The sequence below is a fragment of the Papio anubis genome, chromosome 12 (genome assembly GCF_008728515.1).
Source record: "Papio anubis isolate 15944 chromosome 12, Panubis1.0, whole genome shotgun sequence".
Lineage (NCBI taxonomy): Eukaryota > Metazoa > Chordata > Mammalia > Primates > Cercopithecidae > Papio > Papio anubis.
This window is the reverse complement of record NC_044987.1, coordinates 45,888,430-45,915,240: the sequence shown is the minus strand read 5'-3', so window position 1 is coordinate 45,915,240 and position 26,811 is coordinate 45,888,430. Positions and strand designations below refer to the sequence as shown.

At 36.4% G+C, this 26,811-nt stretch overlaps 2 long non-coding RNA genes across 2 annotated transcripts in view; one reads left to right on the top strand and one right to left on the bottom strand.

The window, feature by feature from the left end:
- Positions 1-5,983: 5,983 nt before the first annotated feature.
- On the bottom strand, positions 5,984-25,904 carry LOC116269707. Its single transcript, XR_004177422.1, has 3 exons — positions 25,461-25,904; positions 23,276-23,405; positions 5,984-8,097 (listed from the first exon to the last, which is right to left on the bottom strand). It is a non-coding gene; the product is annotated as an uncharacterized LOC116269707 (long non-coding RNA).
- The window catches only part of LOC116269708, a 38,433-nt gene continuing 25,009 nt past the window's right edge, over positions 13,388-26,811 (top strand). The window contains exon 1 of the long non-coding RNA XR_004177423.1: positions 13,388-16,382. This is a non-coding gene — a long non-coding RNA (uncharacterized LOC116269708). The remainder of the gene's footprint in view (positions 16,383-26,811) is intronic.

The window sequence follows — 26,811 nt, the reverse complement described above, 5'->3', positions numbered from 1 at the left end:
GTATTAGGTCATCAATATTGAAGAACCAGTTTAGGTGGAAATTTATTTGATGAACGTAATCAAAGTAACACACTTAATTGTAAAAAAAAGTTTAAAACAGTCTTTATTCAATGATTGAATAATAGAAAAAGATCTTGGAGACCTCTTAGTCTAATGGATTCATTTTAAAATTGGGAAATGGAGTTTCAGAGAGTTAAATCACTTGCTGAATGTCATATTGCCACTTAATGAGATTTAAGAATGAACCTCAGGCACATTGATTTTCAGTTTAGTTTATTTCTACTAATCTAGTAATTCCCATACTGTTGTCTCTCAAAAATAACTACTAACTCTCCATTCCACACACACACAAAATTGATTCTTAAACTGATCATACCCCAAATCCCTTACTATTCTGAAATGAAATTAATATATAAACCACTTACACACTTAATAAAAATAAATGTAATGCCAAATGTAATAAAAGAAGAAATCAGATATTTTAAATACATTTCTAATATAATAAGATATATCCCATCATGTAAAATGTTCAAGTATGAATATGTTGGAAAACATAATGAGGCACTCAGATACTTGCTCTTCACACTTCTGTAACCACCCAGTGGATTCACCTGGCCTGCTGCCTAGACAGCCAATTTATCAAGACAGGAGAATTACAATGGAGGAAGAGTAATTCAGAAGAGCCAGCTGTAGGGGAGACGGGAGTTTTATTATCACTCAAATCAGTCTCCCTGAGCATTCAGGGATCAGCGTTTTCAAAGATAATTTGGTGGGTAGTGGCTTGGGAAGTGGGGAGTGCTGATTGGTCAGGTTGGAGATGGACCCATAGGGGGTCTAAGTGAGCTTTTCTTGCTGTCTTCTGTTCCTGGGTGGGATGGCGGAAATGGTTGAGCCAGATTGCTGGTCTCGGTGGTGTCAGCTGATCTATGGAGTGCAGGGTCTGTAAAATATCTCAAGCACTGATCTTAGATTTTACAATAGAGATATTATCCCCAGGAGCAACTTGTGGGGGGCAGGAGGGTGCAGACTTTTGGAGCCAGAGGCTGCATGACCCCTAAACTGTAATTTCTAATCTTGTAGCTAATTTGTTAGTCCTGCAAAGGCAGACTGGTCCCCAGGCAAGAAGGGAGTCTTTTCGGGAAAGGCTATTATCAATTTTGTTTCAGAGTCAAACCGTGAACTGAATTACTTCCCAAAGTTTGTTTCACCTATGCCCAGGAATGTAAAAGGACAGCTTAAAGGTAAGAAGCAAGATGAAGTCGATTACGTCTGATTTCTTTCACTGTCATAATTTCCTGTTATAATTTTCGCAAAGGTGGTTTCATTTCTATGTAAAATTGTAGAATCATGGTAAATGTGATAGGAACTTTTTTCTGAGAACAGAAATGATTTCTGATGAGTTATAACTCAAATACCTTATCAAATAATCGCTCAAACACCATACCAGAGTTGTTGATGTTAGACAACTCTTGGTCAAGTTCCCAGGAGAACAAAGTAGAATTTTCTGCTGAAGGTTTATCGAGAGGTTGCAGTCCCAAAAATTCTGTATATGTTAAAATTATATAAAGCAAAAGTGAGTTTATGTACAAAACACAGTCTGTCACTAGGTTCCCATAATTAAAAGCAGGTTTACAGAGAGGCAGCATTACTTAGCAGTGGTTCTCAAAGTGTAGCCTAGGACCAGGGGCATCAGCATCTGTCTTAGTCTGTTTTCTGTTGCTAGAACTGAATACCTGAGACTTGGCAATTTAAAACAAAGAAACTTATTTTTTATACTTCTAGGGACAGGTAAGTCCAAGGTCAAGAGGCCACATCGAATGGGGCCCTTCTTGCTGGTTGAGACTCTTTGCAGAGTCCCAAGGCGGTACAGGGTATCACATGGCAAAGGGGGTCATGAGAGATGGTCAAACTAGAGCTTATTACATACCCACCCTCATGATAACTAACCCTGGATAACTCTATAATCCATTAATCTATTAATCCATGACAGATTCATCCATTCATGAGGGCACTGCCAATCACTTCTGAAAGGTCCCACCTCTCAGCACATGACTTTTGGGAGACAACCTATATTCAAACCATAGCATTCTGTCCCTGGTCCCCAGAATTCATGGCCTCACAATTCAAAATATAGTCATTCCATCCTAGTAGTCCCAAAAGACTTAACTTGTTCCAGCACCAACTCAACAGTCTAATGTCTCATCTGTGAGTTTGTGAAATCAAAAGAAGTTATCTACTTCCAAGAGACAATGGTGGGACAAGTATAAGGTATACACTCCCTTCCCAAAAGGGACAAATAGGCCAGAAGAAAGAAGTAAGAGGCCCAAGCAAGTCAAAAACCTGGCAGAGCAGACTTAAATTTTGAGACTGGAGAATAATTTTTCTTAATTCCATATCCAGCATCTTGTGTACACTGGGGGATGGGGTATTCTGGGAGGCCTCAAGGCACCATGGTGCCCTCAGCTTTCCCAGGCAGGTATTGCATGCTGCTGGTGGCTCTACTGTTCTGGAGTCTTGGTGGCAGTCTGGCTCTTACAGCTGCATTAGGCATTGCCCCCAGCAGGGCTCTCTGCAACAGCCCCAGTTCCACTGTTCCACTTGGTATTGCCCTAGTGGAAACTCTCTGCAGTAGCTCTACCCCCAGACAGCCTGTGGAGGCTGCCAGGCCTCCACAGCTCTTGCATTCTATGCACCTGCAGAATTAGTACCACATGGATACTGCTATGGTTTACCACTTGTACATCCTAGAGCTGCAGTATAATCTGCACCTGTGGCTGCTTGAACTACAGCTGAGGGCGCTGAGGAGCAGTGTGCTGGAATGCAGTGTGCTGAAATGCACAGAGTAGAGACCCAAACAGCCCTGGGCAGCAGTCCATCCCCCAGAATCATTCTGCCCTCTTAGAGCTCAGGGCCTGTGAGGAAGGGGCAGCCTCAAAGATCCCTGAAATGCCTCTGGGGTTTTTAATTTCATTGTCATGGATAGCCTTTGGCTTCATTCTATCCATGGTGACCTCTTTAGCAATCTCTTGACCATACCCAAACACCCCTTTTACTCTCAAGATGACCAGGCTTCAAATTTTCTATTTTTTTTTTCTATTCTGTTTTTTCTTATATCTTGCTCTAAGTGGCTAAAAGTAGCTCATTTAGCAGCCTAAATGCTTTTCTGCTTAGATAGTCCTTCCTCCAAATATCCTAGTTTATCACTGTTGAGTTCTGCATTTCATAAAGTCCTAGGACACGGGCACCATTTAGCCAAAGTCTTACACCGTTTAGAGCGGCAATGGCCTTTACTCCAGTTTCCAATACCTTGTTCCTCATTTCCATCTGGTACCTCATCAGAATGGTCTTTTCTCTTCATATTTCTATCAGCATTCTGATCATGACCACTTAAATAATCTCTAAGAAGTTTCAGACTTTCTCTAGCTTTTTGTTTTTCTAAACCCTCGCCAGAATCAGCCTTAATACTCCATTCACAGTGATACAAGCTTTTTCTAGCCTGCTCCTCCAAATTCTTCCAGACTATTCATTACCCAGTTTCCAAGCCATGTTCGTATTTTCAGGTATTCACTATTAGCAACAGCCCTACTTCTTTGTACCAATTTTCTGTGTTAGTTGACTTTCTCTTGTTATAACTGAATAACTGAGACTGGGTAATTATAAAGAAAAGACCTTTATTTCTTACAGTTCTGGAGGCTAGGAAGTCCAAAGTCAAGGGGACACAACTGGTGAGGGTCTCCTTGCTGGTGGGGACTCTTCAGAGTCTTGAGGTGGTGCAAGGCATCACATGGTGAGGAAGCTCATGAGAAACAGAGAAACTGGCTTTTATAACACATTCACTTTCATGATAATTAACTCACTTCCTTCATAGCCCATAATCCATTAATCCATGATTGGATTAATTCATTGATGAAGGCAGAGCTCTTATGACCCAATCACCTCTGAAAGGCCCCACCTCTCAACACTGTTGCATTGGTAACCAAATTTCTAACACATGAATTTAACACATAAATTTTAGTGGACAAACTATATTCAAACCGCAGTAGCATGCCCTTGGAATTTGTTAGAAATGCAAATTCCTGAGTCCTGTATCTACCAAATAAGAAAATGTCTGGTAAATCCCAGCAATTTGTGTTTTAACAATTACCTTTGAGAGGATCCTGATATAAACTAAAATTTGAGAATCACTGGCTTGCATATTAACAGCAAGGACTCCAGCTAGACTACCTCTATTTGAAGTCTGGTTCTGACACTCAGGAGCTGTTGAATTTTGAGAAAGTTATTTACTTCTTTTTGTGCCTTGGTTTTCTCATCTATAAAATATTTGTAATTATATTCCCAATGACTACTACCTCACCTGGCTTCGAGAAAACTAAATAAGATAATACAGATCTCTGTGGAGATCTGACTACATACATGTATTACTATGTATATTTCTATTGGAAAATTTTCCTTAGTAATTAAACAGTAGGTTCCAAATCCAGTTCAGTGTAATCCTAGCAATCTGAATAACTCCTAGCACAAAATAAATGTTCAAATATTTGTTGAACAAATGAATATTATGATTGATATAAATGTATCTATAATTCATAATATTTGGCAAAGAAAAGTATGATTTCTATGTTCTCCGCCTCATGAATAAACTGGAAAAACTATACTAGAACACATATCAAAACTAAGAAAGATCTTAGAGGAAGAATTTGATATATTAATATTTTACCATGTATTTGCTATTGTATACACCTCTGTAATTAGTATTAATGATAATAATCATAATAATTTTTTTACCACTTTACATTTTACCAAAATAACAAACGTATATTAATAGTATCCCATTTAATCATCTCACAATTGTATGAAGAAAGTATTATCTGATTTCTATTTTATCTCTGATTAAATTGAGGTTCAAATAATTTGTTAGAGACCAATGCCTGTGCAAGAAAAAGGAGGGAAGGAACAGGAATAAGAAGAGAAACTCTCAGATGACAAGGTAGTTCTCTGACACCTGCGAAAGAAGGAAGGAAAGAGGACTGGAGAGAAATAGGCTTAGAGATACACCTCTGGGATAGCCTCGGCCAGCCTAGCAGGGAACTTTGGTGCAAAGACTGCCCATAAGGGAGCTTGGCTTAAGCCCAAATGGCCAGGCCTGATACCTGAGCTGCACTTAGCAGTTGGCCTTGATTGAAAAGCTGAGGTGAATCCTGAAGTCACGATGGCTGGAAGCTGTCAGCAAAGGATACCCCTATGGCCAGGTGCTCTCTGGAAAAGAAATGGGAGCAGAGCGCCACCATGACAGCCATAGTGGGGAAACTTCTGTTTGAAATTATGGGTTGATTCAAAGCATAAAAAGGAGGCTGGACCATTTGTTCAGGCCTTATAACATCCTGGGTACTGTACTCTGTTTCTGTCCTCCTGATCTTCTAGGTAGATGTCAAAACTCTCTTTCCTATGACCTCATGGTCCTGCATTCATTATTCATTATAATTACCTGAGTGAATGACTGTCTTTTCCACAAGGCTCCATGCTCCTTGACAGCAGGACTATATTATTTTTGTATATCAAGGTTCATCACAGAACCTGGTCAATGTTTACTCATTTATTCACTCAATAAACTGAGTAAAAGAAAGGAAAAAATATAGGAAGCTAAGCAGGAAGGAAGGCAGAAGGAGAGAATAACGAAATTTCTGTACAAGAAAACTCAGCTAATTAGACCTTACTATTATGGTGGAAGAAAAGAAATAATAGGTTTACTTTGGTAATGCTGCCCAGCTTGGCTGATTGCACTGTACCAATGTTTCTCAAAGTTTTGTTCTCAGGACTCCTTTGAATTCTTAAAGGATATACAGACCCCAAAGAGCTTTTGCTTATGTGGTCAATATCTGATAATATTCACCCTATTAGAAATGAAATGTAAAAAAAAAATAGAGTATTGACGTATTCATTTAACAATAAAAAATGAAAGTAACACTCTTGAAGATACAGCTATAGTTCCAAAACAAACAAACAAAAATTAATGGGAAGAGCAACATTATCTTATAGATTTGCAAAATCTTTAATATCTGACTTAATGAAAGAGTGCTATCTTATCTACTTCTGCATTCCATCTATTGAGATAAGTTGCTTTAGTTGAATATGAAAAAACCAGCATTATACAGATATATAATTGAAAGTGAGTAATGTAGAGAACTCCTGCAAGGATCCCCATAGGTCCTTGGAGCACATTCGGAAAACCTCTTCACTAGAATAATTTTCCACTCTGAGATCTCTCACTGACAGCTGTCTCAAAAATATGTGCCCTTTGTCATAAGGTAAAGAGGGATGGGCAGAGAGGTGGTTGGATGACTTTGACACAATTGCAAGAATGGAAAAACCACAGAAAGCATAGCCCTTACAAATTGTGGCTCACTAGTGTTACTTTTGTATATCAGGCATCTGAATATTCTAGATTTATTAGTTAAGATATGTAAAAAAAAAAAAAATAGGGGAACATTTTTTAATGTGATGGAATAAGAGTTTATGACATTAGAAAAATAATAATCATGCTTTCTATTTGAATAGTTTATTTTCAGCTGCATAGTACATTCACATTTTATGTCAACCTGAGAGTCATCTTCCAGATATTATTACTCCCATTTTACAAATAAGGAAACTGAGGCTTGGAAAAGATAAGTGACTTTTTAATAAAAATACTACTGGTGAATAGAAAGCTGATAACCAACAAGACTTCTGGCTTTAAGTCCAATTGTTAGAATGGAGTTAAGAGAGTGAGATTTTGTCTAATTATTGATGCAGTCAAATATAAAATCAAGAAAAACAAAGATTTTACAAGTGAGCTATACACATGATGCATGTTGAGTCACCTGTGGAACTGTGAATTACTGAGATAGTCTCTACTATGCGATCCCATTCTCACTTCACTATTTCTGTTAAATAAACCAAGTTTTGAAATGAAAATTTTGAGAAGCATTATTGTTTGCTAATAGATGAGGATTATCCCATAGACCACACAGGTAAGAGGAACGCTGAAGAGACAAGGACAAACTTCATGAATGTGTCCACTTTGCTCTGTTTCCACCAATACCACTCTGGTCCAATATGCCATCATTTCTTGCTGGACTATAGCAATTACCTTCTAATTTCATTTTCTTTTCATTGAATTTAATGCACAAGCCAGGAACCTAAGTGCCTTCCTTGGTTCTTGTCTCTCCTGTCTCCCACCCTGTGTCTGATCAGTGGGTTTGACTGAGTCTGCCATCACCACTTTGATTTTTTTAATTTAAATTTGAATCATTAATTCCCTTGCTTAATACTCCTCAGTAGGTTACCTTTTTATCATGTTTCAATAAAATCACAAGACCTTACATCATTGGCCCCATCTATCCCTTTGATCCTCTAGTTGTTCACTATCCCAGGAATCTGCTTTCTATTTGATCCTCAAACCGTCTAGACTTCTCTCTTCATTAGCTTTTTACTTTGTTATTTTTCTCTGCCTGAAATAATTCATGTCATTTTTCCAAAAACTGCTCATTCTGTTTGTGAACTTCTCACTGATAAATATTTTACCTTCTCAGAAAGGCCTCCACTAACCATAATGTTTATCGTGGCCTTTTCCAGCTATTCAATTTTATCACTGTCAGCTGAAGAATGAGGAAGTTAATAAATATAGAAAAGAGAGCTTTGTTTCTCATAAAGGGTTGCAGCCTGCAGGGTGGCCATTCTGACAGGCTGGGAACTGTAGCCTCTGGCCAGAAGCTGGAAACAAATACTTTGAGAGTGGAAAGAATAAGACATGGATTTATACTGAATTAGGTGGGCAAATAAATATACATATTCAATAAGCTATGGGACGAGTCATGAATATTTATGAAAGGAGAAAGATGTGCATGTGCAATTTTGCTCCATGCTTCTCTGTGGGACCCATGTGCAAAAACCGGGGCATTAGCACCATCTGAGGATGGAGTTTTTGGCCTTCTCATATCAAAAGGTGAAGCAGAAGACACAAAAACCCTCACTACTCATCTTCCTGTAGACTTCCAGAACTGCTCCATGGTTAGGTGGTCTCTCATCAGGAAGGAATGCTGGTTGGTTGTCTTGTTGAAACTGCAAAAAGAAGGGGCAGCATCGGGCATTGGTTGATATCAGTGATGGAGTGAGTATTTTCAAAGGGCTGGTTTCTGTTTAACCCAGGGTTGTCCAATCTTTTGGCTTCCCTGGGCCACATTGGGAGAAGAAGAATTGTCTTTGGCTACACATGAAATACGCTAACACTAACAATGGCTGATGAGAAAACAAAAAACAAACAAACAAAAACAAACCTTTACAAAAATCTCACAACGTTTTAAGAAAGTTTACAAATTTCTGTTGGGCCATATTCAAAGCTGTCCTGTGCTGCATGTGGCCCATGGGCTGTGAGTTGGACAAACTTGCTTTAACCCTTAGGAAAGAAAGCTTAATGGTGGTTAGGAAGCAAGGGGGTTTAACGAGGCATGTCCAACTTTCCATTCCGTTGTGGCCAGTAACTCACTTTTCAAAGTTTCTCTAGGATACCCTGGGCCAAGAAAGGGTCCATTCAGTCCATTGAGGGGCTTAAGTTTCATTTTTGTTTTTCATCATCCTATTTGTTTCCAGGTAATATTTAAAATTGCCTGTAATTATTGCATTTTCTTGTGTATTATATATCTGCTTTACTGGAATATAAACTCTATGCAGCTTGAGCCTTGTCTGTCTTATTCACTGCTGTATCCCTAGGACATCATAGGTGCTCAGTAATATTTATTTAATGTTGATGAAAACTAATTACTCTCCAGGTTTAACTTTAACAACAACAACAAAAAAAGAGTAGGTTTATTGGGAGCAAATTTTCCTTTGCCAAGCATTTGTGTCAATAGATGATAAATTTTATATTTCTTTCTTTTTTTTTGAAAGAGTCTCACTCTGTCATCTAGGCTGGAGTGCAGTAGTGTGATCTCAGCTGTAGCTTCTGCCTCCCAGGTTCAAGCCATTCTCCTGCCTCAGCCTCCTGGGTAGCTGGAACTACAGGCGCCTGCCAGCATGCCTGGCTAATTTTTGTACTTTTAGTAGAGATGGGTTTTTGCCATGTTGACCAGACTGGTCTCAAACTCCTGACCTCAAGTGATCCACCTCGGCCACCCAAAGTGCTGGGATTACAGGCACAATTTGCCCAGCCAAATTATGTTTCTTACCTCATGCTGTTCACCTTCGGAGATATTCATCTAGCACAGGGACTTCATTTTCAGAGATATTTATCTAGCACAAGGGATCTGGGAGCCCCAGCAGTATCAGGGATTTTACATCAACATGCTAGTGTGAATCAGTTTGGAAGCTCTGAAAGTTGACCCTGGATGACTTTACATATATTTAGCTTGCTAACTTCAAGTCAAGTTATAAACATGCGTTGGGCAATCGGTTGTTAAACCCTATGTCAACAGCATTTTATCTTCAAAGTTTTGTAGTGTGACTTGACTCCTCTTCTCCTTATAGTCTATTTCTTAGAGGGAAACATGAAGTCAAACAAAGTAAATTTTAAACAAGCAAAACTGTAGAGAGTCTTGGCATGAAGAGAGCAAAGCTGGGCCAGCAGCTGGTCTGAGGATGGCAGGTTTAAAGGTCAACACTCTTAGTTTCTCCCAGTTGAGAGATTTCATTTCTTTTCCAAGAATCAGATAACTTACCCCAGTAATGATAGGGGAATATTTAAAATATTGTATTTGCATAATCAGTTGCAGAAATCAGGCTCATTAATACATGACTCTTCCACTTTATTTTTTATTTTTATTAGAGACAGTCTCATTCTGTTGCCTAGGTTGGAGTGCAGTGGCATAGTCCACTGCAGCCGCCAGCTCTTGGCCTGAAGCAATTCTCCCACTTCAGCCTCTCAAAACACAGGGATTATAGGTGTAAGCTGTTGTAACTGGCCTCTCCTTTCACTTTCAACACAGAACCCTTCAGGTAGGTAGGTAGGTAGGTAGATAGATAGATAGATAGATAGATAGATAGATAGATAGATAGATAGATAATAGAAAAATAGAAAGAACATGAATAAATAACTTTGCTGCAGATAATAAAGACTAAGGTAACAGAACTCTGAGGAATAAAAGACCTCATTTTCATTGGTGCCTACTCCGTTCTTGTCTTTGTGTCTTCTACTTAATTATATTTATATTTATATTGTATGATGGAGACATAAAATTCTCTAAATTTTACTTAACATTACACCAAGTGCATTTTGCCATTGTGCTATAGTTGTCATTGTTCTTTTCCTTGACTTTCCTTTTCCCCCCTTTTCTTGCCATACACACCCTGACAAGCAAGGTAATGTATGTTCACTCCCTGGTGTGTATCCTTCCCTCTTTTATAATCTTACCTAGCCATTTACAAATATGCATAAGAAGTAGGGGACACATTATTTAAGGGCACAGATTCTGGAACCAGAATGCATGGTTTGAATCTTGGCACTGACCCTACCTGTGTGACTTTAGGAAACTTACTTATCTTCTGTGATGTGGTTTCCTCATGTGTAAAACCAAGACAATAAGAATACCTATCTCATATGGTTATAATGAAGTTTTAAATAATTATGTGAAAAGACACTATTATTAGAACAATAGTGTCATAGAATAAGCACTGTAAAGGTGCTATTATTATTATTTTGATGCATATGTGTATGGATTTTTGTGTTTTTTTATTTTCATGAAATGGGAGCATACTATATACATTTCTCCTCAACCAAATTTTCTTTCTTTCATTAATTCTCCTTAACCTGATTTCATTCTTAACAAAATTCCTCCATTCTTAAAAATACATTACAGAGATCCCTTGACATCAAGAAATTGAATTCATGTGTAGAAAATAGCTAATTGGGATTTAAAGTCTGTAACACATCTATTTAACCATTTTCTTATCAATGGACATTTGGATTATTTCCAGGTATTTTAGCATTATCATTTTTTGCCAATGCAAACAATGTTTCAATTAAAATTTTGAACATATATCTTTCCTACAGATTCTTTTATTTCTATAGGAATGTGATGAGAACTAATTGCTAGGTCAATAGACATTGCTAGATTAAATGTCCAGAAGAGACTTAGCTAATCACATTTCCACCAGGAATGTCAGTCCTCTCACGTCCCACCTGACCTCTTCCTCAAACACTTCCATTCTCTTCTGAGCTACTTTAAACATTTTTTAATTTAAATATTTCGAATTGTTGAAATATTTCAAATAATTGTTCTTTAATTTTAATATTGTCTCTCTGAAACACCTAAAACCTAGTTTTCTATATGATGTGATATATAAGTTGTCTTTTCATCTAGCCAGTGGTAACAGAACGATTTAATAAATAAATATTATTTTCCGGCCGAGCGCTGTGGCTCATGCCTGTAATCCCAGCACTTTGGGAGGCCGAGGTGGGCAGATCATGAGGTCAGGAGATTGAGACCGTGCTGGCTAACACGGTGAAACCCCGTCTCTACTAAAAATACAAAAAATTAGCCGGGCATGGTGGCGGGTGCCTGTAGTCCCAGCTACTCAGGAGGCTGAGGCAAGAGGATGGAGTGAACCCGGGAAGCGGAGCTTGCAGTGAGCCGAGATTGCGCCACTGCACTCCAGCCTGGGTGGGGGACAGAGCGAGACTCCGTCTCAAAATAAATAAATAATTAATAAATAAAAAATAAATATTATTTTCCCTCTAAATTTCAGTAACAAATTCTGGAGTAGTTTGCTGTTTTGTTTCAGCAATTAGCTTTAAAGCAAGTTCTGACACTATTCTTTTTTACATATTTCTCAGCTTTTCTCTGGCATTTTTCCCCTCCATATAAATTTTAGGATCACTGTTTCTGTTTTCAAAATTTTTTATTACTTACAAAATTGTATATTTTTATTTAATGAAGCATTTGATGGATCTAAATTTGGATATAATTTTTTAAAAAAATCTTGGGATGTATTCATCTACCCTGATATTTTGTTTATTTTTAATTTATTAATTTCATCTTTTATTCGTTCTAATTTTTTCTTCCTACTTTGTCTCAGCTTATTTCTTCTATTCTAATTTATTAACAGTACTTAGTACCTCATTTTCAATCCTTTCCTTAAAAAATAAAGACACATTAGGCTCTTAAGTTTTCTTCTGAGACAAACTTGCATCCCACAAGTTACAATATAAAGTGTTTCTTTTCCTTTGTATTAAGAAGTTTAATTTAGGTTTGATTTCTAGCTTGTTCTATAGGTTATTAAGGAGTCAGTTGCTTATTATAACAAGTTAAGTTTTTATTATAATTTATTTTCTTATTTTAGTAGTTTGTTTGGAGAATGTGGCCTATAAAATGCCAATATTTAAGATTTTATTAATGCTTTCTTTGTGGCGAAGTTAACAACTGAGTTTTATGAAATGAACGTATAAAAAATTACATTTTACTGCTCAATAGGCCTGTGATATACACTCAATATGATTGGATTAAATCTCTTTATGACCTTGCTTTTTTTTTGGTCTATTTTAACTTTCAATTCTAAAAGAGTAATTGAAATCTTTCATTGTAGCTTCACTCTAACTTTTCATTTATTTAATTACATGTTCTTAATAGATTTGGTTGCTATGCTAGTTGGTACACATCCATGTATGTATATTATATCTTGTTTGAAACTTATACTTTTTGCCTCTTCATAAGTGTTGCACAATAGCCCTCTCCTCTGGAAATTCTGCCTAAGCCAGCCTCAAATGTTCTCTCAAACACTTGCCAGCTTGCCAGTGCTGGGTTTTATCTCATTCCAGCATCTAGTTAAGATTGAGTTTAGAAGGAGAGAATTCTAGGAATGCAAATTCATACTGTTATTAGGTGCCTTATGTTTTTAACTTCTAATATTTTTTTTCGTTTTTTGGCTTCTATAATGTTAACAGGCCTTCTCACTGATGTAGGGTACAGATTACTGACAACAGTATTATTAATAAACTAGGAGGAATAAAGAAATTAAGTTAAAGGTGAGAGCATGGAGAGAGGCAGCAGGTATGGGTGTGTGTGTGTGTGTGTGTATATATAAATATATAAATATACATAAATATATATAAAAATATATAAATATATATAAATATATGTAAATATATATAAATATATGTAAATATATAAAAATATGTATACATATATAAATATATATAAATATATATAAATATATATATATATTTGAGATGGAGTCTTGCTCTGTCGCCCAGGCTGGAATGCAGTGGCACGATCTTGCCTCACTGCAACCTCCACCTCCCAGGTTCAAGTGATTCTCCTGCCTCAGCCTACTGAGTAGCTGGGATTACATGCACACGCCATAATACCCAGCTAATTTTTGTATTTTTAGTAGAGACAGGGTTTCACCGTGTTGGCCAGGCTAGTCTTGAACTCTTGACCTTGTGATCCCCCTGCCTTGGCCTCCCAAAGTGCTGGGATTACAGGCATGAACCACTATACCCAACCTCATTTTTATAATAACAGTTACTGTTTATTAAGTGTCTATTATCTATAGACAATACATATACATTCACACTGTCTAATCCTTACAGGTGCACTATAAGGCAGGCATTATTTACTTCATTTTGGAAATGAAAAAGTGTTCCAAACAAAGAGATTAAGCATCTCAATAAACATAATGCAGTTAATAAGTAGCTAAACTAGAAAGCTTGGTTGATTTTCAATTTATGAAAAGTCAGATACCTATTTCTTCCCAGTACACCATACTGTCTTACTTGTATACAGACTAAAAAGATATTCTGGTTATACTGAATAAATGGTCATCCATTTATAATATAATAGGTATAATGCTTTTTTAATCTTAAAAACTGTATTTATTCAATAAATATCTATTCAACATGAAGTACCTACTAGTAAGCGTTGCAGCTACTAATCAAGAGGAAATGACAATAGAATAGGTATTTTTGGAAAAAAAGTTCATTCAAATGGGGATATGTCTTTGAAGTACCTGTGGGATATAATAATGGAGTTGCCTAGTAAAAGCCTGGGAATATTGGTGTAGGACTTGGGGATGGTCATTCAATCTTGCAATAAATATTTATTGAGCATCTACTCTCTTCAAGGAATAGGCAGACAATGAGAATATTTAAAAGGTGTTCAGACTACCTTAGGCACTGGCTAACACAGTTTTTATTAGTCATCACTAAATAAAGGAGAACTGACGTTATAAGCATAGAGATCACCCAAAGAAAGCCTATATCATGCAGGGGAAAAGGGGGAAAGAAAGAGCTGAAGATAGTTTTAAAGTAAAATTTAACAAAAATGTTTAAGAAGATAAATTTTGTGAAACTTATCTTCATAAAAGATAAATTAAGATATGCAGAAAAAGGACCAAGTAAGAACGAATGATATGATAAAAGCAAGGAAGTTTTGAGTCTAATATTTGATGAATGAATTTTTACTTCAGCCATCCCTAAGTCATAGCCAACTTTGGCTTCTATCTTCAGGACCATATGCCAAATTGGTGTCCCATTTCTTGGGCTCCTGGCAAATATTCCTAGCTTATTGGGACACTGATCAGAAATCTGGAGTCGACCACCCCCAACCTTCTAGAGAACTTAGGTGCCACTGAAACTGCTGTGTGGCCACTCCTGATGAACATTACTATGAACATGTTGTTCTGTGCTATAGACTGAGCAGCATGTTAAACCTGGTAGGTTTCATTATACCGTTATACCACAACGTGTCATATACTGAGATGCTTTTTAAACATTTTAAATGTCAACTTATCATTTTTCTCTCATAAAAGGATATAGAAACATTATCACAAGTTGAACTTTCTAGTTGCTTAGAACCTGAATGAGGAGGAGTAATTAAAAATTAGTGTCCCATGCTAGACTGTCTTTCTTGATTTTTCTTTAGAAAATTTAAAAGTTGTAGGCAACAAACCTGTTGCATAATTGCAAGAGTTAATTAAGGAAAACTCATCTGCGTGTGATTCACATGACATGTCTGAAAGTCAAAACGAAATTATCATCTAATTTTCTGAACTAAGTTTAACATGGTTCCCTAGAAGGCTGAAGAAACAAACTATTCCCTCTGTGGTTATAATTTCTGATTTTGTTAAATTGAATCCATTAGTAGAAAAATTATTGATTCAGGGGTATTATTAGATATCGCTATAGACACATAGACAATAAATATTTAGAGAATCTCTATGATTCTCCCTAGAACTCAATTTGCACAAAACTGTCATTTTAAATCACAGAAATACTCAGAATATCTGAAACATATATTGGAAAAAGTATGTGCTAGGAGCCAAGAAACCTGGCTTATAATTATATCTCTGTCATTTGGACATTGAGAAGATCAAACTATTTCTGTGATTCATTACAGGTCAAATTAGGGATAATTGCCATGCCTATCTCACTAGTTTTTTATGAATATTGAAAAAAATTCACTTTTTCAAGAAAGATTCATTCATTCATACAAGTGCATATTTACTTACTCCATGCTAAGCTGTGTTAGCAGCAGGGAGTCAGCAATGAACATGGCAGATGAGACCTTTGCTCTCATGGAGCTTAAATTTAAGCCAGAAATAAAACCTCAGTCACCTGTGGGATGAGTATCACAAACATAAGTGTCAGTATCATAATGATAACGTATGGTAGTTTAGGAAGTCAGAGAACTCTCTGAGAAAGTGATAGGCTGAGCTCTGCAGGGTAAGAGTTGTGTATGCCAACAGCATTTAAAGTCAAGGAGAGAACATGTTGAATAGGTCTATAGAAATTTGAGGAAGTGTGAATAATTCAGAATAGCTAAAACCATGAGTGGTGAAGAAGAAGTGAAAGATTACAGTTATGAAAACACATTGTGACATGCCTAGGGAGAACACAACATGGTTCAAATATTTTGGAAAGCATTTTGGTAAAATGAAATAAGAATCTCAAATAATCTTTTTAGCATTTTTTTAGATAATTTCACATCTGCACAGCTATCCTACTAAAAATCATGTAATATACAGACAAAATTAAGAGCAATGATGTTTATTAATGTGTATTTATAGTAGAGAAAAAAAAATTATATAGGAGTGAGCAAAAAATTATGGTTTGTGTAAATGAGGAAATATTTGCAGCTAATAAAAATCTGTACATGGAGTTCATAATAATAGGAGAAAATATTTATTTAATAATACTAAAAGAAAGAAGGAGGGGGCAAGGCAGACATGGGTCCAGGTAAATAATAATCACTCCATGATTCTCTGTTATGATTGACGAACTCTCAGATGACGATATCCTAATTTTATATAGGGATTTCTGGCGAACCTATCCACCTCTCCTCTGGAAAAGACAATATCTTGATTATGTTGGAATGTCTCCAGAAAGAAGATGGAAACATCTCATCTTCGCTGTCCTGGTGAGCAAATAAATCTGTCCTTTGACCTGTAAGGAGACACTATTTCTAGCTTCAAAGAAGCTCTTTGCTATGGGAACAACCTTGAAAAGATAACCTAACACAAGATCAACAGAAATGCCATGGAGAAATGCCTTTCCAAAGCCCTATTTTTTTTTTTTTTTTTTTTTACTGTAAATATTTTTTAGTGTTTTAGAAAGGGTTACCATAATGAGCACATGACATTCATTATTGTGGGGAAAATGGACAGTTGGCTACATAGTGACTCAAGTTTCTTCCTGCCTCATAAGTGTTAGCTAACCTAGGAAAGTTTCTGACACTAGTTAGATGTAGCAACTTCTCAGAGCCGTTTCTATTAAATAACAGCTCAAGACATACTGTGTCTAAACTTGACTCTACTTTAAATTATATGATGTAGTTATTCCATGTAGCAGGGGCAAAAACACAAACCCAGGATTGAGTGAATAATTAAAATTATTTAAAGGAAATGTCCCAGTCATAATATTAACAGTGTATTGTTTAATTCCTGGAGTCAAGTGATCTAATACATTATGCACAGAAAGACCTTTGCAAATATATTTTAAAATAAAATTCAAGTAGTTTGACTCTATGCACATGTTAATTCCACAGAGTATTTCTGGAACAAAAACAGAACTTGCAGTTTTGAAAAGAAATGTTTAAAAAGTGTGGTAAATAAAAATTATTGGATAGTTAAACATAAGAGGCAAGGAAACTATAAAGTTTAAGAATATGTAGCTTATTATTTTCATTCAGATCCAGTATGATGTTCTCAATTTGTAAGATGTTGTGCAAAGAATATTGTCTCAAAATTACATTAGGGAAATCACTTTAGCGTCAGAAGACCTAACTTTGGCAGCCGCTTACTAAATGTATTATCTTGGGTAATTTCTCTGAGGTTTAGATATTCTCATAATAAAACAAAGATAATTCTCACCTTAAAGAGCTGTTGTCAGGATCACATGTGATGATATATACGAAAGTACTTTGTAAACTATAAGATTTATAATAGAAAGGTAAAATTTTATTACTACTAAACTGAGTGGTAGTGACTTAATACACAGAATATGATAAAGGCTGTGAGTTTTAAATACAGTTTGAGGAGAGCATGAAGAAAGGAACCATTCTTCTAATTCTTCTAAAGGCAAATAAGAGATTTGAATCTAAGGAGGAGAGGTTATAGCTAGTCTGTGATGGTTGCACATGTTTTGCTTTTACAGTAAGAGCAGAGTGAGAATGAGAGCTAGTGAGCAAGAGAGAGAGAGAAGGAGAAGATGAAAGAGAGACGGAGAGAGACAGAAAAAGAGAAACTGACTTAGGTAGGGTGCCTTAGGCAGAGGGAAGAATTTGGCAAAGAGGCATGAAAGTTTCTATTTTGTTTGCATAAAGTTTCAATGTGACAAAACAGTGAAATTTAGCTTAGGGGTAGCAATTTTTCTACTAGTTTATCACTGATGTCTGAAATTTCACTTTTATGATGAATTCCTTTGGATCGTTGAGAAAGTCCTTCCTGTTCTTTCTTCTGTACAACAGCTACAGAGTGTACCTGGTTTCATCACCATATTGACTGCATGCTTCATTTAATTTATTTATTTGTCTGCCTTCCTAAGCATGTTTCTAGGTGGTGGGCATGGCAGGAAGGTCCTGTAATTGATGCTATTCAGGTTGAGAATAGGCTTCAATAAATATTTATTGAATTTAATTGCCTCTGGTTAAAATGCAAACACTCCTGAGAACTGTAACAAAATATGCCTACATTATGGCCTCTCCACTAATACAATTTAAAAAATCACTTCTAACTTCAAAGTTAGCTAAGATTATTTTTCCCACACAATCCCTTAGTGATACTAGAGAAAGTGGTTAAAAGATTTTAATTTAGATAAAGCCCAGAGAGAACAGCACAGCAGGAGGGCCCTGGGCCCTCAAGTGTGGGAGGTTTCCAGAGATTGAGAAAAAAGGAAAGGAGAAACATAGAAAAATAAAAAACCTTGGTCTTCTTCATATTTTTTCTAAGAATCTGTTCTCCTGACCTTCAAGAAATTCATAGTTCTTTTGAGAGGAAAAGAGTAGCAAGCAAAAAACAGTAAACAAGGAAGAACTTTATATCCAGGTTTTCCAAATTCAGACCATGTGAAGTTGATTTATGGAGTGGAGGAAGCAAAATGCATCAAAGACACATATTAACCAGTAGTGTGTCTTCTATTCATGCATGACTTTCATATGTGCATATTAATAGACCCTGTTGCTATTAATAAAATAGAAGTTATATAAGATAATTCAGAGCTATTTAATCAAAATATATGTTATTTAGCATCTAACTATAAAGGTAGTACTACCAAGTTGGGGGAAATGGAAGTTGTCATTGACAAACTATTTTTGTTTTAATAATTTAAAATGAAAATATGGGAAGGACTACTGCACACCATCTTTGAAAGACTGTTTTTGGCATTTCCTACCTCGGAGTCGTGAAAACTGATGTCAGGCCACACTCTACCATTAACTAGCTGGTGACTTGGGGAAAACCACTTTTTCTTACTGAGTCTTTGACTTAATTTTTCTGTGCTAGTAAAATGTGGATTAGAATAATCAAGAAAGAATATTGTATAATTGTGAATGAGATTCAGGAGTGATAATTCCCCTGTATAAAGATTTACCAAAATTCCAGCAATGTGAAATTTGGTTATTTGAATTTCAGAAGAAAGGAGAAAACTACTTTTATCAAACACCTGCTATTTCAGATATTTTGAATTACCTTAAAAATATAATCCCCATAAACCCTGAGATAGATAGTGTAATAATCTGCAAGTTACTTATCTTGTAGAGTGTCCACAGCTTGTAAATTGCAGTGTCACCATTCAAACCTTGGTCAGTGTCCAGTTCCTATGCTCTGTCAGTATGCCATATACTGAATGCACCCAATTTTTAATTTTATAAACATAAAAGGAAAGATTCCTATACACCAAGACATGAAAAATCTAGCATTATCCTGAGCCTCTGCTTCCTCTTTGCAAATTACCCCTGTAGCAACTCAAGAAGCATTTATAGTAAGCAAATATCTCTTACTTTAGGGAAAGCTTTGGGGTCAAGAAGCTAAGCCGTGTGGCACAGCTCACAAAGCCACAAGGCATGATCTTTCACTTGTTGATGAGTAAAGTAATTTTTAACATCCTTGTTTTGAAATAAGAGTAACTACTGCCTAGATGGATCCCATAGCACATAGAGGTGTAACATGGGATGTGAGAGGAGGTGAGTGGCTATAGAACGTGAAGAGTGGAAGGTGCAGTCAAGCTTCAAGGGATTAGTAAACTAACACTGAAGAGAGGAAGTGGTTTCTGTAGCTGCTGATAAAACCCTCATATGCCCTGTCGGAATACATATGCCACCTAAACTCAGTGTTAATTTCCATTTCTTTTTCTCCCTTGCTTCATCTTTTCTTGTACAAACGAAGGGTGTGAAAGGGAGGAACAGAATGTTTTCATAGGGGGAAGTATTTTAAAACTTTTGAGTCATGCTTTCTTTTCCCTAAAAGTAGAGAATTTGACTATGTTTATTTTTTTAGTTTTGATATCCTGATATCACAGTTTTACAATTTAAAAATGTATTTTAAATGGGTATCCATAAAACATTTAAAAACATTTGACATTTTTAGAAATAGACAGAAATGGGCTTATTCAAACATGGAAAGCACAAAGCATCCACTGCTTTTTTTTTCCCCCCAACAAGTTAATATAGCTAAATAGAGTAATACTGCTATCAGAAGTATATACTTATTGAATGCAAATTCAGTATCTCTCGAATGGGGTGAGGATAGCGAAGGAGGTTTTACTGAAAGAAGACTTTACCAAATAAGAAAAAAAAATGTAGGAATAGTTTTCAGTTATTAACTTTGCTAAATAATTAGTAACAAACAATTACCCAGTAAGAGAATAATTTAATGTTTTACCATTATATTTGTTAAATAATAACCCAAACACATGTTCACCAGCCTTGTATCTTCTTTCTCACTCCATTCCGATAAGTTTCTCAAAATGCATCAGTCTGTATATTCATCCATGTTTACCTTCACCCCTAGTCATCCACCAGCCCCTATCCCTCAACCTCCACTGAAGACAGGGAGGAGAATTGTTTTTCTCCTCACCATTAAGTGGCACTGACCACATCTGTTTTATACTGCTGTAACCTCATTAACTAGCAAATTACCTGTTGAGTGGATGAACTAATGTTTGTTTCTTAAGGTGAAGTATCTCAAGCACAGGCAGAACCCGCCCTCCCCAGCGGAAAATTGAGAGCCCTAATTTTTAACTCTAGTGTTTGGCTAAGATGTCTGCTTTCATGAACAGAAGGCCTTCTCCACATTTGAGCAAGGAAAAAGGGCAAAGCCAGCTCTAGAAATAATTGCCGACTTTGAATTCTCACTCTTTCTGCTCCTAGTCAGGGTTTTTCTATTCTCCCTAGTGGTAAATGATTTGCTTCTCCCAGAGAAAAAAACCTTAAATTTAACGAGGGTCTTTAGGATTGCATTTCAGACTTCCTTTTGAACAAGTACATATTCTTTACTAATAAAGAAAAAAAAACCCGGCTGGGCGCGGTGGCTTACGTTTGTAATCCTAGCACTTTGGGAGGCCAAAGCGGACAGTTCACAGGTTAGGAGATGGAGACCATCCTGGCTAACACGGTTAAACCCTGTCTCTGCTAAAAATACAAAAAATTAGCCGGGCGTGGTGGCGGGCTCAGAGAATGGTGTGAACCCGGGAGGCAGAGCTTGCAGTCAGCGGAGATCGCACCACTGCACTCCAGTCTGGGTGACAGAGCGAGACCCCGTCTCGAAGAAAAAAGAAAAGAAAAAAACCCAATAGAAAAATGAGCCAGATATACAAATTAGTAGTTTAAATGAAATAAAATAATCCTGATCAATACTTCAAGATGCGTATTAGAATATTGATTAATTTTACCTATAAGAATGATAAAAATGTAACAGATATGTCATATCCAGTTTGGATGAAGATGTGTGAAAATAGACACTTTGCTATCCTATTGATGGGTACAATAATAGAAATAGCATTTCCAGACGAGCCGTTTGTCAATGTTGATCAAAATTTTAAGTTCATATAGTGCTTTGACTCTACAATTTCATGGATAAAAGTTAATTACAGGTTGGGCGCAGTGGCTCACGCCTGTAATCCCAGCACTCTGGGAAGCTGAGGTCAGGAGTTCAAGACCAGCCTGGCCAACACTGTGAAAACCCATCTCTACTAAAAATACAGAAATTAGTCGGGCATGGTGACACATGCCTGTAATCCCAGCTACTCGGGAGGCTGAGGCAGGAGAATAGCTTGAACCCAGGAGGCGGAGGTTGCAGTGAGCAGAGATAGCACCATTACACTCCAGCCTGGGCCACAAGAGCAGAACTCTATTAAAAGAAAAAAAGTAAAATAATAATATCATTTTTATAATCATAAATCATGAGTAATATGCAAATGTTTAAGAAAATTAAGGAAAACACATACTGTTGGCCAGTCATGGTGGCTCAGGTCTGTAATTCCAGCACTTTGGGAGACTGATGCGGGTGGATCACTTGAGGTTGGGAGTTCATGACCAGCCTGGCCAGCATGGCGAAACCCCATCTCTACTAAAAATACCAAAATTAGGGAGGCGTGGTGGTGTGCACCTGTAATCCCAGCTACTTGGGAAGCTGAGACAGGAAAATTGCTTGAACCCAGGAGGCAGAGGTTGCAGTGAGCCAAGATTGCACCATTGCACTCCAGCCTGGGCAACAGAGCAAGACTCCATCTCAAAACAAAAACAAAAACAAAAACACATACTATGGAATATTTATGGAGTTGTCAAGAAAAGAATAAGAGCTTTAAACACGAACATAGAAAGATGCCCAAAATACATGATGTGCAACAAAGGTTATCTGGTAAGAGAATATCTGTAATTTTATGTTTGTATATATATATTTTAAAAGTCTCAGATAACCAGAAAACTCTTAACAATGGTTGCTTTGAGGTGGGGTAGGAGGGAAGGTAACATGTATGTACCTCTGTGTTCCAAGTGATAACTTTCTCTGGTATTCTAGGAGGCTACGATTTTTATTGCCCGCTTTTCATATTGTAAATTCAGTACAGACAAATTTTAAAGCAAAATTTAAACTCTAATTTATTTAAGAGAACTGTTTTGTTTTTCTATGTTCCTTTTCCCCCACTTCATATATTATTTGACTAATATATCTGTGTCATGCACCCTACTGAAAAACTGCAATGCTGCAATGCCTAGGCAAGCACACTCTTAAACACACACACACGTCCCTAGTCTCACAGAGCTAACACCCTCCCCAACCCCAGCCATACACCCACACTAATGCTTCTGCTCTTATAGGGTTAACAGACTTTATCTGTGTACATCTATTTGTTTACATTGTTGTTACATAGAACTTATGCCTACTATTATTTTGTGTAACATAATATTTTATTATCTGAATTTACATTAATTACACTGAATATGCCATTAAAGAGAAGCCTCAAAATATATATGATTATTCCCCTATAGTTGGGCATTTGGGATATGTACACCTTTCCCCTTTAATGGATCTGTAATCTAGTGAGTTGTTAGTATCTACACATAAATCATTGAGGATGCTAAGAAGAAAATTGGGGATGGGGTCCCAGAGATGTTTCCTATGAATCCTCTTACTACACAGACCCTGGTGAAGAAACAGCTATGTTAATACCTTCTGCTTCTTGTGTACCTCCTATAAGCCAAGCACTTTGCATTTGTATCTCCTTTAATTGTCACAGTAACAGTGCAGTACTAGTATCCTTATTTTTGCAGTGAGAAAAGAGAATTCAGAAATATTTTATAAGGAGGAAATGACTCACCATCACTTCAAAAAGTCTCCTCTTATTATTGCCTCTTTCAATTCAGGAACTTGATTAATGCTTACATAATCATCACATTTAATCTTCCGACAACTCCAGTCAGATACATATCCTTATCTCAAAGTTATATCTGAGAGAATTCAAAGAAAATAAAATATTAGGTTCATATCAGAGACTCTTACTAAGAGACACTCTTAGCAAGGGTATTGGGCAACACGAACTGGTGATGCCATCTCACTGTGAGACTCCCACCACACCCCCAATACAGGGATGAACTCTCTGTTGCAGGTTTTTCTTGATTTTCATTACTGAATAGCCTCAGTCCTTCTTAGGTGAGATCATGCTGTTCTTCTTCCTTCATATGTACCTAAGATTACTTTTTCCATTTTGGTTGAAACCAGAGAGATTATAAAATCACAGAATCACAGGCTGCTGAGGCACTTGATGTGAGGGGAGCAAAGACGAAGAGGTGGCAAGGTGAGTTTAATGCAGAGGCTGAAAATACATTTATCTTTGACATTGTGTAGTGATAAGATCACCCCTAAAGAGAAGCTTCTATTCCTTACACAAACACAATCCACCAAAGAGAGTTCAAAACTGCTTCCCTGCAATATCTGGAATCTTGAAGTTCAACCTGTACACATTCATTTATTAAAGAACAGTCTTGTCACTCATCTCAGTTTCACCTAAAGATAGAGACGGATCCTCAGGCTATTTCACTTCCCCAGAGATAGGAGAGGTTGTGGGCATAAAATTTCAAGTTAAAAGATTTGAGTTAGAATTATAGGTCTGCTTGTGATTAGGCTTTGGTAACTTATTACACCTCTGAGCCAGTTTTGTCAAAGTGAACATTAGGTTTTTCGAATAACAAATCATTGTGAAGATTAAATACAATTACTTAGCAAAGGTGGCTATCATCATCACTCATCATCATCATCATCGTCATCATCATCATCATTATTTTACAGGTCAAAAAACCTTTAGAGCATCCATCTTGGGTTATCTAGTCCATTCTTTCTAATCCCCATATTTGGAATTACTCTCAGACATTAATTCATTTCTCATTTCCCCCGATTTCCATGGGTTGTGCCCCAGTTCTCAGTGTCTATTTCTAGCCTTCAGACCCCATTACTTTCTGAGCTGCCCAGTGACATCCTGGGTGACAATGCCTCTGTTGTGCACCATCAGGGCCAATCTGAGCAAACCTCCCTTTCGTGGTACATTGACTTTGGCCAGCACCAAGAAAAGCTTTGGCCAGTACCAAGAAAGCTTCTAAGATTCCAAAAAAGGCTTTTCTGACTCCTATAACCTAAACCTTTAACCTTCCAACTCTGCATTTTCAAGTTTTCTCCCAACTTCATTGCTGTTGTTCATTTATTTTTGCGCAAAGAGTGATTTGTGTGAAGATTTTTGGGGAATTATAACGTGCTACAGAAACATTGAAATTGCTATTGTTTCTGTCTTCCAGCCAGCTGCTAGTAAATTCTTAGCACTAAATTATAATCATTAAAACTAAAAGCATGAAAATCCTCATTTACATTTTGATTTCTTCTACATTTCTACATCTACAGCATACAGAAGTACCCTTTTTTATGTTTTGAGGGAGAGGGCTTTACAATCTCATTTTTATTGTAAATCACTTTTTCAAACATTGGAGAACCTAATGCAGTCTGTCTCTCAATTCAGTAAAGCCTCCCTAGGTCAGAAAAACCAGGAATAAAGTTGGGTTTATTTAAGATGAACTAGATGTATTCAATTCTTTATCAAGAAAAGCGGTTTTATTGGTTTCAGCTAATAATCTCAAATGTATCAATCAAGTGTTGACAAACTACAATATTTGGAGAATTGTTTTGGTGAAAAGATACATAATTTATAATTTATTATGAGGCATTTCTTTGCAAGCAATTGCTTATTATATGTTCAAACCCTTTTTATGGGTCAAACAATGTCACAGGAAAGTTATTTAAATTGTGTTTTACTCTGCTACCTCATAGATACATTGAGTCAGTTGATAAATATTTGTCTTGCATATTAATAATAAATGCCAAGCAATCCTATGAAACATGAAGAAAGAATATGAACAGCCACTTAACATGAGAAGAAATAGAAATAATCAATAAACACTTTAAGAATGCTTACAATTTGAGTAAGAACCAAAATTAAAATGAGGCCTTGATAAATGTACCATATTGCTGCTGCAGTGTTGGATCCTGCAGTCCCAGTTATTTGAGATGCTGAAGTGGGAGGATCACTTGAGCCCAGGAGTTTGAAGCCAGCCTAAGCAACATAACAAGACTCTGTCTCTAAAAAAAAACCAAAAAAACAAAAAAACAAGGAAAAAAAAGAAAAAATTTATATTGCCCAAAACGTAAACGATTCATAAAGATTCATAACAACCAATGTTAACCATAATTTGAGGTAGCACTGTCCAATACAACTTTCTGTGATGATGGAACTTTCTGTATCTGTGGTGTTCATGATCGTGACCAAAAACTACATGTAGCTATTGGTCAGTTAAAATATTGCCAGCTAAGTGTGGTGGGATTACAACTGTAATCCCAGCATTTTGGGAGGCCCAGGTGGGATGATTGCCTAAGGTCAGGAGTGTGAAACCAGCCTGGGCAACACAGTGACCTTATCTCTAAAACAAAACAAAAAAATTAGCTAGGTGTGGCAGCAGGCATCTGTAGCTCCAGCTACTCTGAAAGCTAAGGTGGGAGGATCCCTTAAGCTGCAGTGAGTCATGATCATGCCATGTCACTCCAGAGCCTGGGTGACAGGGCGAGATCCTATATGGAAATAAATAAATATTGCCAATGTTACTAAAAATTGGATTTTTAATTTTTTAAAATTTAAATTTAAGTAGCTACATATAGCTAGTGGCTTCTGTGTCAAACAGCACTGGTTTGAGAAAATAGGCAGTTCAATAAACCTTTTATAGTGGTACAAACTTATATACCCCTTTTAGAAAATAATTTGAAAAAAATGTATTGAAAAAGCATGTGTATTTCGACTTAGCAGTACTGATACTGGTAATCTGTAGTACAATAATACTTGAAAGTGTTCAAGAACTCAAATAATAATTATGTCAGCATAATTTGTGAGAACTAATAATTAGAAACCAATTAAATACCTTAAATAATCATTAATAAAAAAGAAGTTAAATTATCATATGTTCATACTATGCCGTTTTGTACAGTTATTTTTAAAAGTATATGTTAGATCTTCCAATACTGATTTGAAAAGCTATCCATGACAGTCTAAGTGAAAAAATAATTATATAGTCAAAAATATACATAGTATAGTAAACCCATTTTCCAAAAGGAAAAATAAAAAGTTTGTGCGTGTGGATTTGTCTATGCATAAAGATATATGATAATATATAAAACTAAGTGCCATTGGTGGTTTTCACTAGAGGGTGGGTTTATACACTGAAGTGTTGCTTGTATATTATAAAAGCATATTTTCTTCATGAAATTAAAAAATCTATATAAATATATTAATTTCTTATTTTACACTCACCAGACCTTAGCCAG